Source organism: Haliotis asinina, chromosome 8 (genome assembly GCF_037392515.1).
Source record: "Haliotis asinina isolate JCU_RB_2024 chromosome 8, JCU_Hal_asi_v2, whole genome shotgun sequence".
NCBI classification, from domain to species: domain Eukaryota; kingdom Metazoa; phylum Mollusca; class Gastropoda; order Lepetellida; family Haliotidae; genus Haliotis; species Haliotis asinina.
This window is the reverse complement of record NC_090287.1, coordinates 25,233,421-25,247,551: the sequence shown is the minus strand read 5'-3', so window position 1 is coordinate 25,247,551 and position 14,131 is coordinate 25,233,421. Positions and strand designations below refer to the sequence as shown.

Below are 14,131 nucleotides of genomic sequence, written 5' to 3'. Positions count from 1 at the left end.
TGTCTGATTTTAGTGTAGTCCAAATAATAAGTTAACAAGTGTGTTATGTTATTCAGTGTTACGATGGAAGCGTATGTATGACTAGTCTGTATGACTACTCTAACATCAGGATGTTAAAACTATTTAAAGATTAATTTCTGTACATAAAGAGTTAAAAAAACAGGTGGTTTTGTGCATCATATGTGTGCATGAAGGTATGGCAAAATTTTAATATTGAGAAGCAGAAATATCTTAAGAAAGAAAATTGTTATTGCCAGGTTTGAGTACTTAATCCAATGATGACAAATTGGCAATGGATGTACAGTTACCATAGAAATGTGGCCAGAGGGTTAGCCTTTCAGTCTTCCACACAACAAGCTGATAGTCTTATGAGTGAATGAGTGAGTAAGTGAGCATGGGCATCACACATTGTGCCCACATGGGGAATCAAACCCAGGTCTTCAGTGTGAAGAGCTGATATTTAAACCATCAGGCTACCCCACTACCCCAGAAATCTCAGGGGAATCCCGGGTTAGATCAGTCTTCGAGTAAATAATAACTCACTTACTCATAATATTTTTAAGGTTTTCATAACATGACAGAACAAAGCATCCATCCCAGGATTTAAAAAAACCCATTGTTTTTACCATGATCAAAGACCCAGAGACTCCAAGTAAAATTCACCAGATACATATTTTAGTGAGCTACTACACAATAATGAGATAGCAGACACATCTACTGCACAGGATTCCCCAGGGGAAACTAACTATGTAAGAACAAAACAAGCCAGACAGCATCCCATATAACAGAGCTACTCTGACAGCAGACTCAGCACAATATCCTGATCAGTACATTACCATCACTACTTTAAAACTTACTTCAGTTAGAACTCACTGCAAGAGTATTTCAGTACTCTTTTGAGTGTTTCAGTATGTGATAAATCCTCTAGCACAGTTGATGAACAGACTAGAATCTTTCAGTAATTTTTGAGTGATTCCTGGTTTTAAGACTCTACTGATTTGGATGTTGGTGTGTTCACTATTCAGTCAAAGAACACTTTGAACAGGTGGATATATGACATTACTATCCTTAATTAAACCAGAGGCGGTCGGGTAGGCCAGGGTTTGATTCCCCACATGGGCACTCACTCACTCACTCACTCACTCACTCACTCACTCATAGCATTCTAGATTTGCGACACAATTTGTATTTGTGTTATCAAAGTTGAAAGCATATAACCAAATGATTTAGCCATGTGTTCCATACAATGACATGTTAAAGTAGGTGATCCCATACACTCTCTTCCCCTTGCAACTGGTCACCTCTGACAATTTGTGGCATTTCTCAGTGGTGTTAATGTGAAATCCATTGCAATGTCCCTGTAGTTTTGTTGCAACTTGAATATTACTTAAAACAGTACAAAACCCAGCTCACTCACTCATTCCAGTATCAATAGAAGCATGATTGACTAACACTTTTGTTTGTTCTTTCCATGTGACATTTTAGTACAGATGCTTGTATTTTTTTATCCATTGATCTATTGCACATTGCACATCAGCCTGCTTATGTTATGTTTTTGCCTAAAAGTCATCAATGACACTCGTTTTAAAAGTAATAATGTGATATATTGCTGGCTACTTCCAATGGGTGTCAGGCTGTCACATTGTAATTCTCTTGTTGGCGTATAGCATTATTGTGATCCTACTGTAGCTGAAATACTCAATACTCTGAGCTGTCTGGGAAGGTCCGGGGTGGAATAGACCTTCAGCTACCAATGCTTGCCATAAAAGGCGGACCATAAAGTTCCGGGGTAGAATAGGCCTTCAGCTACCAATGCTTGCCATAAAAGGCGGACCGTGAAGGTCCGGGGTAGAATAGGCCTTCAGCTAACAATGCTTGCCATAAAAGGCAACTATGCTTGTTGTAAGAGGCGACTAATGGGATCGGGTGGTCAGGCTCGCTGACTTGGTTGACACATGTCATCTATTCACAACTGCATAGTTTGATGCTTATGCTATTGATCTCTGGATTGTCTGGTCCAGACTCAATTATTTACAGACTGCCACCATATAGTTGAGTGTGGCGTAAAACTAAACTCACTCACTCACTAACTTCCTGAGCTACCTGACTGTCTTACAGTATATGAATTCCAGTGGAGCAGTAGGGTAGCCAAGCAGTTAAAGCTTTCATTCGTCATGATGAAGACACAGGATCGATTCCTCTCATGGGTACAATCTGTGAAACCCATTCCTGGTGTTCCTAAATTTGCCGGAATACTGCTAAAAGCAGCATAAAACCATACTCACTCAGTCACCCAATGGATACCATTTTTATCGGTTGACTTTATCCAACCAGAAAACATACTGATTATCTGATAGATATGTGACCTTAGTTAGTGATGGGGTTGTCATGTGTAAAAGTTTCAAAATGGAGTTACCTTAAACCTTCCCTTGCCAATTACCAGCCAAGTCAGTTGAGAGCAGCAATGTTAGAGTGAGTGAGTGAGTGAGTGAGTGAGTGAGTGAGTGAGTGAGTGAGAGAGAGTGAGTGAGTGAGTGAGTGAGTGAGTGAGTGAGTGAGTGAGTGAGTGAGTGAGTGAGTGAGTGAAACTGGGAGAAGACACCAAAATGGACGTCACACATTGTACCCATGTGAAGAATCAAACCATTGTCCTCACTCCATAAACGATCATGTGATTGACATAATGAGCACCAGTCTATGTAATTAGCATATGACATGAATCAATGAGCCTGATCACCATTAGTCACCTCTTACAACAAGTATAAGTTGCTCAAGACCAGTTCTAACCTGTACCTTCCCTGGTAGCTGTAATACTCACTACCCAACCAGATTACATTGTGAGGAATAAGAGGTACTCATTATACATATACTGCTTAAAATATGTTGAGAATTGCTATATTCTTTCATATTACTATTGTTAATTGGTTAAGGCATGACAGATTAACTGATGTAATGTGAAAGAATAGTTGTCCATAGGGATCCCCTTCCACAGGCTACTTCTTTGGGTCTTCAAAATATAGGTCATACAATATTCTAAGATGCTTCGGTGAAAGATCAAAGGCGCCGAATATACTTTATCAGACTATAATGTGCACTTTTTGCATGATGTCACAGTGTAACCGACGTCACAATGGATGTCAGTTGCCATCGCCTCGTACAGCCTCCCACAGTAAACTGCTTTGTCGCATCCCGTTTCTTGGTTTGCAGTTGCATCAAACAACTAACATCATCGGTGAAAACGTTATGTTTATGTTTTCCGACGGATAAAATGCCTCATAGTTCGACTCAAAATTTTACAGAGACACGGTCATGTTTGCAATGTTTACATTCCCACAATGCAGTCGTGGAATGTCACATGACTAGTCAGCTTCAGCTGAATGTACTGATCTAAACTTTCGTTGGTAGTAAAAATGAGACGGTTATTTTGCCTTGTATAGTTTAGGAGAATCACAGATGTAATTAAAATGATCTAGAGAAGATATTTAAGAGGAGTGCGAGGATTTTTAATTTAGGTCACAGACACCGTCGTTTTTTTTCTGCCATAGATTAATCGAAATTAGGCTTAGAAATTATTAAATACAGCATCTTAGAAAAGAAATACAGTTCGTTCTACCACCATGTATAGTGTAATAAAGCACACTTTCGCCCTGAACTATTAAGCGTCCTCGTGCTTTAACAATAATGGTTCAGTTCAACCTGATGAGGGGGCTAGGATAAGCCCCGAAACATCGTGGAAATAAACCCAAGAAGTTGCTATCCATAAAATTGTCATGTATTAGAAATAATGACAGTATGAAGAATACTCATAGGAGTAATCAAAGAGACTCATTACCTACAACAGCTAGCTACAGTTTAATAACCTTGCTTCAAGTCTGTACTGAGGGCTAAGCAATTCTATCCTTTAAAGTAACATGACTACATAAGTGGACAGTATGCCAGTCTGCTAGATGTGTATTTATATTTTTTAGAAAGTATCCTTTAAACTTAATTATTACCTTAGAGACCTATGCAAGTCTAACAGTTCCAACTGAAAGTATCATTTGAAACTGATACAAACTGAAGATCTGAATGGATTGTTGTATTGTTTCTTCTGACGTAAACCCTGCTATATTTAACAGTCGAAGAAAATCATGAAGCAGACGTTTTGAAAACATGAGCTCATTAGCCAATGCTGATAATAAACCAGTGTGAGACTCCAATTTGTAGTTCTTGGCTGAGTCTAACACTCCTTTTACATGTCTTTGTTATTTGCCAGTCTACAATATTTCACCCACATGAAAGAGGCCTGTAAAAATTAAGACTGGAACAGACAACCCAGTGATGGATATTGCAAGCAGTCCTCCATCAACCAAGACCCAGACCACCTACTGATTAAATCTATAGGGCATCTCCTGATTGGCTTATCTTGCTGGGGACCTATTCTTACTCTGAATCCTCACCATATGACACTTATTTTAGAGTTCTATTTGGTTTGAAGACCTGACTCAAGAGCAACTGTTGTACATAGACAGAAGAACATTACTCAATACCCAGAGAGATTTCACAGAAATTTATTAATCAGGATATGGATTTGGGGAAAGTGGGGAGGGGGGTAAATTTAAAATGAAAAACTAATGCACAAATCAGAAAGAATTTACATTTGCTAGCTGAAATTTAATCAGTTAATTGGTTTTCTTGCTGACATTTCAAGAGATGATTTAGCTATAAGTGTTTTACATATCAACATGATCAGTATGCCTGCATATAGTCTATCAGGAACATGGGTAGACTAACACATAGTCTGTGAATATATATAATTAATTTTGATAGTAACCACTAAACCCATTTAAACTGAATAACAACCCAAGTGAGATGGGAGATTCCTGAACCTAAGGAAATCTAGATTTGTTTCATTTAGGGTTTTAGCATTATAGTAGTTAGGCAGAAGGTAAAATAATGTGGTTCAGTGACTCTGAGATTTGCAGTGCACCCTGTACCTAGATTTGGATGTGCTAGTGATTGAATAATCTTGCTGGGAACTGTTTATTCAGGAATGAGTTTCACTGTAATAGGTATCAACATGCATAGTTACACTAGTGGAGTTGGAGTATTTGTAATGGAGAAATTAATGCGCAGACACAGTTGGAAACCTCCAACACGGGGCAGATGATCCTTTGAAAGCGAGATGATGTAATGCATAAATTGAGCAATATTCACTAACTCAACCTTTGGTCATCATTTGTGATTTCATTGTATGTTGAGTTAATTGCATTCTTTATTGGTCATTTGGGATGTCAAGAATTATTTTCTTTCTAGGTTAGAGCAGTCTTCATCACTGCAGCTTGCATGTGCAGAAATAGGTTTTTGGAAAAGGGGCATAGACTTCACATCCAGCAGACCTGTAGAAATGGTCTTCATCAACCCATGCTTGCCACAAAAGATGATTAATTATAGATCCAGGGATCAGGTGGTCAGGCTCACTGACTTGGATGGCACAGGTCACCAGTTCCAAATTGTGCAGATTGATGCACATTCTATTGATCACTGGATTGTCTGGTCCAGACTCGATTATTTACAGACCACCGCCATATAGGTGGAATATCACTGATTGCAACGCAAAACTAAACCCACTCACTCACTCACTCACTCACTCACTCACTCACTCACTCATAGCATTCTAGATTTGCGACACAATTTGTATTTGTGTTATCAAAGTTGAAAGCATATAACCAAATGGTTTAGCCATGTGTTCCATACAATGACATGTTAAAATGGGTGATCCCATACACTCTCTTCCCCTTGCAACTGGTCACCTCTGACATTTTGTGGCATTTCTCAGTTTCTTGTGGTGTTCATGTGAAATTCATTGCAATGTCCCTGTAATTTTGTTGCAGCTTGAATATTACTTAAAACAGCACAAAACCCAGCTCGCTCACTCACTCATTCATATCAATGGAAAGACTTTTGTTTCTCCTTTCCATGTGACATTTTAGTACAGATGCTTGTATGTTTTGATCCATTCATCCATTGCACATTGCACATTGCACATCAGAATGCTTTTGCAACTGCTGGCCCAGTTGGCTGTGTGTTCTTTTTACAGATAAACAGGTTTAATCCCATGTTGACAGTGGAAGTCCCATTTGTAGGACGAGGATTCTTCTGCAATCAATAAAGATGCATGGGTACCAACAAACCAAGCACCTGTTCCAACATGATGTTTTGGGGGCCACTGCCTTTAATACCTCTCTTACCCACAATTCCTCCATGTGTCCAGAGACATAGGTCTACAACACAGTGTTGCATGACTTTCACTTTCTGTAGCTTTTAATATTAATCAAATGAGTCTCAAATGAAGGCAAAAATTCTATACTTTGCCACTGATTAATCAAACTTGGCCCAACCATAGACATCTGTATTCACCAGACAGAGGCCCGAGCTATCTAATTGGTGGGCTTTACGTCACGCACTGGGATAGCCCTATCCCATGAGGCTTTGCATATCCTCTAACACAATTCTGTAGTTGTGACCTCACCATCACTTTTTAATCTACGCAAATTGGTGTTAACTTGTCCTTAACGTTTACAAAAAGTGTATTTACCCAAACTTGCGAATTTTGCCTGGATGGAAATAGTATATTTATAAGTTTCTTGGAATTACATCCAAACTGAGAGGAATGAAACATTCTTCAAATATGTATCCACCAAACTATTACCAATTTTCTAAAGACATACACACTAAAGAAGAATTATTTACTCTACATTTTCCTTTTGTTTCGTCATGCTTCCCATGCCACTATGACTATTTCATTTAGTTTCACCCAAATTCATTTTATGCATGCTTAAATGCCAAAGAAGTGCATATGGACATATTTCCTTAAGAAGATAGCCTTTCTTACAAAGTAGGATTGCTTACTTACTGGCTATGCATTTCCATCTCCTTGTAAATGAGGAAAGGCTAAATATTTTCAAACAGCTATGTTTTCATTCCCCTTTTGATAGATATCTGATATTTTTGCACTCTGAAATTCAATATATTTGTTTGGTGATTAATTTTCCAATATTCTATTAAACTCAGATAATATAAAACAACTGAAAATCTCAGGAGACACCACTGATATGTTGAAAAAATGCATTTATCACCAAATATTATCAATTATTGTTTGAAATGAAAGCCAAATTTCTTTCCAAATATCAATAGCCCAACTCCATGAAGCTGTCCCAAGTTACCAGAGTGCAAGACCTCGTCAGTATTCAGAGAGCATAGGGTTATGTGAAAGGTGTAATGTTGGTGTATTGTGTGAAACAGAGGTGTGACAGGCTGAACCAGAATGTTCACCATTGGAATCTCATTGTCAGTTTGAAAGGATAACCACCTTGGTGAAGATCATTTACCATTCAACACTCGGCCATGAATAATGTAAAACACACAGACAGAGAAAACATAAAAGCTGTTTGAGGGAATTTAAAGATTTATGTATTCTGAAATATTGCCAAGATTGCAGGAAAGTTGAAGAGATGCAGTGTATTTTACGATTAACAGGCAAGGAGTAATGATTGTTTTTAAAGGTATTTTACTTCATGGAACATTTTGTGCTTTGTAAGGTTTAACTAAATTCATCCTGACCATGCATTTGTCTAGTTGCCAGCTTTGTTTTGTTTGGATGATAATTGATGCTCTTGTTGTTGTTGTTGTTGTTGTTGTTGTTGTTGTTGTTGTTGTTGTTGTTGTTGTTTACTGGTGCACTAACAGCATGAATCCAGGTCCATGTATGTTATGGATGACTAGTGTGCGTGTGTCAGTTTAGGTGTACACACCACTCAGTAATATTACAACTATATGGCAGCAGTTTGTAAATGACTGGGTCTGGACCAGACAGTCCAGTGATTAACAACATGAGCATCAGTCTATGCAGATGACATGTGGTTACTTGTATCAACCAAGTCAGCGAGCCCAACCACCTAATCCTGTTAGTGGCTTCTTGCAACAAGCTTTGGTTACTGCAGTATCTTCAGGTACTACAGGAAGAATATTTTTGTACCACAGGTTCTGTAATGTGCCAAGATAAATATGTGTTTCCTCCCAATTTGTGAACATTAAAGTTTCAATTCTAACGTGATCTGACGTGGGACTGACAACAATCCAGCTCCGCCTATGTAACGGCCAACAGTCTAATCAAGTCTGGACTAGACAATGTAGGGATGACAACAATCCAGCTCTCCCTGTGTAATGGCCAACTCTAATCAAGTCTGGACTAGACAATTTAGGGATGACAACAATCCAGCTCTCCCTATGTAATGGCCAACTCTGATCAAGTCTGGACTAGACAATTCAGGTCTGACAACAATCCAGCTCTCCCTGTCTAATGGCCAACTCTGATCAAGTCTGGACTAGACAATTTAGGGATGACAACAATCCAGCTCTCCTGTGTAATGGCCAACTCTGATCAAGTCTGGACTAGACAATTTAGGGATGACAACAATCCAGCTCTCCCTATGTAATGGCCAACTCTGATCAAGTCTGGACTAGACAATTCAGGTTTGACAACAATTCATGTCTCCCTGTGTAATGGCCAACTCTGATCAAGTCTGGACTAGACAATTTAGGGATGACAACAATCCAGCTCTCCCTATGTAATGGCCAACTCTGATCAAGTCTGGACTAGACAATTTAGGGATGACAACAATCCAGCTCTCCCTGTGTAATGGCCAACTCTGATCATGTCAGGACTAGACAATTCAGTGATTGACAACTACCAAGTCATGCAATGTATATGGTGTTATTACCTAAAGGGAGAAAATGTCATTGTTCGTATTTTTTATATGATGCCCAAGAGCAAAGTATCACTTTGCTATAGTGACGTGACATCATGAACAATACAATGACATCATGTTTCTTCTGTGACGTTGCATTCTACATACAGCAATGGTGGGTAGCCAGCCTTTGTTTGAAAGTAGATTTGGCTTTATTTTCTTCTATTTGACGATATCCAGCAATATACAGAATACCATATTAGTCCCCATATCATACTATGTTTACGACACTTGTGCCTAAATATCTGTATATTCTTTGCCTTCACTCAGGAAATATCAACATTTAGGCACTTGTGTCTTAATGGGCACTCATATAATATCCTTTATATAAGGGTCAGACAACAGTAGTTATATGCACAGCCCAGCGACATGAAGCTAAAATAATCACTCCTGCTATTCTCTATATCTTCTTACCTGGAATCCCAATGGCTGGTTTCCTTAGTGATCCTGTCCCTATACCAGTTGGTCATGAAAAGCAGATCATATTCATCTCAACCAGTGACACCATCAAAAACACATAGGGACAAGTCAAGTATTCATCTGAAAAAGAAAAACAGAAATATAACATACAAACCAAAACAGAGGATTGAATCAGATATGATTTTGTCACTGAGGCATCAAATTTGCAAATGTCCACCTCATGTGTACCATAAAACATTTTGAAAGCTTGAGTGTCATCAAACGACTGGCGTTTTCTTGGAGTCTTTGAAATCTTTCATGAGTGAGCATTATTGATTGTTCATCAAAAGTTTTGAAATGAAAACACCAGAGGCTGGAACAGGTCAAATTTGCTTGACTATCATGAGTCATTCCTTGTGTCAACTCATGGAGATTTGTTTGTCACTCTGAATCTATATAAAACAGATGAGCCTTTGATATCATGTATTTCTAGTTCAGCTCCCGATTTTACCAAATGAGTGTAGGATTAAGGTGATCGTAACACCCATACATACACATAGACTTACGCTACAATCACTTTGTAAATTGACGCCAGGTGGCTAAATCAATAGGAATCAACTGACCATTGTTGTACAATCTCAGATCATATGCATGAAGAATGTGTTCGACTTCTTTTCCAAACTTTCCAGTTTTGAATTTGGTTTTCTGCTGAAGCATGAGATGACATATGCTTTCATATTTTACAAATCACCTCGGACCTTTAGATATATGACTAACATCAAATTCTGAAGTTAAGGCTTGCACTTACACCAAGTTGTTTGATAAAACAATTAGTGCAGTGATGCTTCTATGTAATTATGTTATTTCGGTCTTGTCACATGGTAGTATTAAGCTGACAGGCTTCAGATGTTAGATGGCTGGGACAAAATAGAAGGCATAAACATTTTTATGAGATTTCTTTTTTTCAAACTTGTGTTTGTTTTGCTGTCCAGTACAGAAGCATATTAGAGCCATGGTGAAAAATATATAAGGAGATATTAAGTCCTACATAGGAGATAGTAAGTTCTACGTAGGTGATAGTAAGTCCTATGTAGGAGACAGTGACACCACAAAAACTTTTCACCGTGGCCCTAATACGCTGCCGTAGTCGAGTTTTTTGTCAAACAGGTTTGTTTCATGAATTCATAAGATTTACCCCATAAAATGGTGGCTTTTTGTTTCTTTGTTAAATTCAGTGTGAGAGCTTTTCACATGGAATCATATAACACATGTTGACAACAACTTTTAGTTCATCACTGAACCGTTCATGGTGAGTTCTGGTAAAACTGGCTTGTGTAAAGAGCCCTACACAAGGGATTCAGTTGTGCACATTGGTAGTTGTGTGTCACCTATCGCAGGGGCACAAGAGGTAGGCGCCGGAGGCCCAGTAATCTGTGACCCCACAAATTCTTGTGCACAGTTGCTTCCCGTTAGATTCAAGGACATAGGCCTGTGTGTTTGAAATCAGTGGTTGAACTGGTTATGTTCCATGTGCACATTGGTAGTTGTGTGTCATCATACCTCAATGGCACAAGAGGTAGGCATAAGAGGTCATCTAAGGCCCCACAAATTCTTGTGCCGGGGTGCTTCGCTTTGGATGCAAGATTGTGTGTTTGAATATGAATTTTTTTTTTTTTTTTTTTTAAATAATTGTTTTTCTTTTATCAGAGCTTTTTAGATTGGACTAAAACAGGTGACACGGTTGGCTGTTTCAAACATCATACCAAACTATTTTGCTCATTGTGACACAATGAGCTGTAAACTGAGTCAAGCTGTAATCTGGTTGTCTAGTTTGGAGGTTTTCAGGGTCTTTGTTAACGTGATCTAAACATCTTATGATAGTGATCAATAATGTTAGTCATACAATTTGATTGTATTGGTTACTCAATTCATTCCTATTTGGTCCTATTCCCTGGGTTTAAATGCCTCATCCCCTTGCCATTATCGTGTTCTTTGAGCTTTCATGTGGATCCACTACCCTGTCAAATACATTTATACAGGCTCATCACACAAGCAAATGATGATAATTTGCATAGGTGAAAATCTTACCACTGTATCCAACATATTTGTCCACATTATCATATAGTCTCTTTTTTCCATATAAAGTTTTCCTTTTAAACATTTTTTCTTATACTGAAATTACCAGTAACTCTAAACTGCGAAGGAAAACACCAGCTGAGACTCATGAATATCAGGGTTAGAACTGGTCTTCAGTAACCCATGCTTGTCCTAAGAGGTGGCTAAAGAGATCGAGTGGTCAAGCTTGCTGATTTGGTTGACACATGTATCACAGTGGCATAGAATGATGCCCTGATGTTGATCACTGGATTGTCTGGTCCAGATTGTGTTATTCACAGACTGCCTCCATTTAGCTGTAAAAATATTGCAATAAATATGTGGTGTTAATCAACCAACCAACATTACCTGAATAGGCAGTGTATTGATGTGAAGACTATTTTAAAAGTAGTTCCTCTTGATAACCCATTTTCAAAATATTTTATTGCATGCAGAGCACTATATGTCTTGTGATAATTTTTTTCTGGTCCTAAAACAGCATCCTATGTCTGAGATTTGTTGATTTGTATTGAATTAGGTTTATGTCAACATCCATAATCTTCTGATGTTGAAGGGATCTGTGTTCCAGCACAAACAGCAATGTGCAGCTAAACTCACTTTATTGAATCAGAGGGAACAGCGCACCTGGTTCAGAGATGTTATCCCCAGTTTATCTTATTACTGTGTGGGGTTTATCTATGTAATGTTGTGCTAATCTTTTGATGCATTAAGATACCATGAGGGATAGCAATAACACCATTGAACAGCAAGGATGTCATCGTAAATTTAATACTTGGTGTTTATGGCAGTGACAGTGATGCAAATTAACTGTGTTATTTTATCAGTGTTTTATGTTATGTAGATCTAAAATTAGAAGAAGCAAATGTAACAACGAAATGTAAAATACATGTTAGAGATGGAAAACTGAACTTAGGTGCAGGTCGGAACTCAATGCTACATGCAGGGCTGAACTAATGCTGCATGCATATCTAACTCAATGCAACATGCAGGTCTGAACTAATGCTACAGGCAGATCTAACTCAATGCTACATGCAGGTCTGAAGTAAGGCTACATGCATTGCTACAAATATTGCCTCATTCAATGCTACAGAAATGTTAGTTTGTTTCTTTCAAGCTTCACGCCAACAAAAATATGAGGGGAAACTGACTGTAATTTAAACAGAACAGACTTAACAGCAATAGCCATGTTTGATTAAACCCTGTTGTTCTTCTTCTTGTTTAAGACAACAGAAATCAATTGAGCACCTTTGCTTTGAGTGTGCACTAGTTTGTGGATTATAGCTCAAAACAAATGGCCATTCTTATTATTAAATACATCACTTCCAGTGTCAACATAGTGTAGCGTCATTATTTGGTTATCATTTACCGTAATCAACACAATTAGTCATCCATTGATTGTCCAAAACACTGGTTTAATAGATCCATCATATTCCTAGCATCCTTTGTATTGTACTGAAATTGTTAACACTGCAGTATGGACATTAATTACATTTACTACAGCATTAAAATTTCATTTTCGAGTGAGATTGTAGACATTTCCATATCTCTCTAATGAAAGTGTCATCATGGATGTTGAAGATGAGGACAGAAAATAAGACAATGACAAGTGTCTATTTTCCTAAATTAAGGTGTCCCTTTTAAAGTATTTCAGTGATATCACACCATATCAATTTATGCAAGGATTTGTGGAGGATATAAAAGTATACACCTTTTGTCAGGCAAATTGGATAAAGAATATTTTCTTCAGAATAAAGATAGAAAAATAAAAGTATAGCATGAGTTTAATCTGTATGAGGTAGATTTTCACGTCAGTGTCAGAATCTTCCTCATCGGCCTGATAAAGGATGGCTGATGTTTAATCCCAACACAAATGTCAGAAAAAATGCCAAAGATTTGGGAAAATTCGTTTTCAATTCCGTGTCAACTTATGCTATGCATGGCACTGACTTGGTGACTGCTGCTTCACTAATAACTGAGTAAATAGAGCAGTAGTGGTTTCTCTGTGTCTACATTATTGCATCTAATGTCAAAACTACAGGTATATTGTTCATTCAAGAATCTGGACTGAAAATTTCATCTGCTTCCGAATTGTATTTCTGTTTCAAAGAGATTAAGATGTTCCAGCAATTGAACCAGCGTCTGAAAGTGCCACTGTACCAGTCATACCTGATAACGACCAGTCAAGGACAGGAACTGTTTTGTTCTATCTTGGAAGTATAATGAAAATGTATTTTAAGGCATTTTGTTGTTTCAAAAAGAATGAATATCGATTAACATGATTATGGTCACTAAAAATTCATACTGCACTACAAAACATTGTCACTAAATATTTGTTTAATGCAGTCTTGTCAAATACTGAGAAATAATCCCTCACAGTAATCATTTTCCATTTCAAATCCTTCAGTGAAAATACACTCTGAAGTAGTAACTTACCTGGTTTGTTTAAAGCCAGCCGAGTCATCAGTTTCAGAAAAACCCAAGTGCTTTCACCGAGGCAGCCAGTCGATGTGCTGGTTAGGATTAACTGCTGTTCTGCTGAAGGCAGTAAAACTTGCCCACCTCTGGCTCCCCCCTCCAAGCACCACATGGAGACATGGAGCAGTGAAGCCATGTATATTCTTCATAATTTGATATGTTAATTCCTCTTTGATTCCCCCTGATGAAGGGTTATTCATGGGGAAGCTGAGGGGTGTCTGTGCAACTCCTGAATATAGGTATTGATCAAGCAATCTTCTACAATCACTTAATAACTATGTATTGTACATGTTTGACTGGCAGGGGAGTAGGGGTGCACTTATTGATTGTTGAACACTTGTGAAGGGAAACAG

At 38.1% G+C, this 14,131-nt stretch overlaps 1 protein-coding gene and 1 long non-coding RNA gene across 3 annotated transcripts in view; one reads left to right on the top strand and one right to left on the bottom strand.

Moving 5' to 3' along the window:
* Nucleotides 1–14,131, top strand: part of LOC137293599 (threonine aspartase 1-like) — a 73,367-nt gene that overhangs the window by 31,123 nt on the left and 28,113 nt on the right. The window lies entirely within an intron of this gene.
* LOC137293602 (uncharacterized) overlaps nucleotides 1–14,131 on the bottom strand; it is a 35,827-nt gene that overhangs the window by 493 nt on the left and 21,203 nt on the right. Inside the window, exon 2 of the long non-coding RNA XR_010957489.1 lies at nucleotides 9,204–9,329. This is a non-coding gene — a long non-coding RNA (uncharacterized lncRNA). The remainder of the gene's footprint in view (nucleotides 1–9,203; nucleotides 9,330–14,131) is intronic.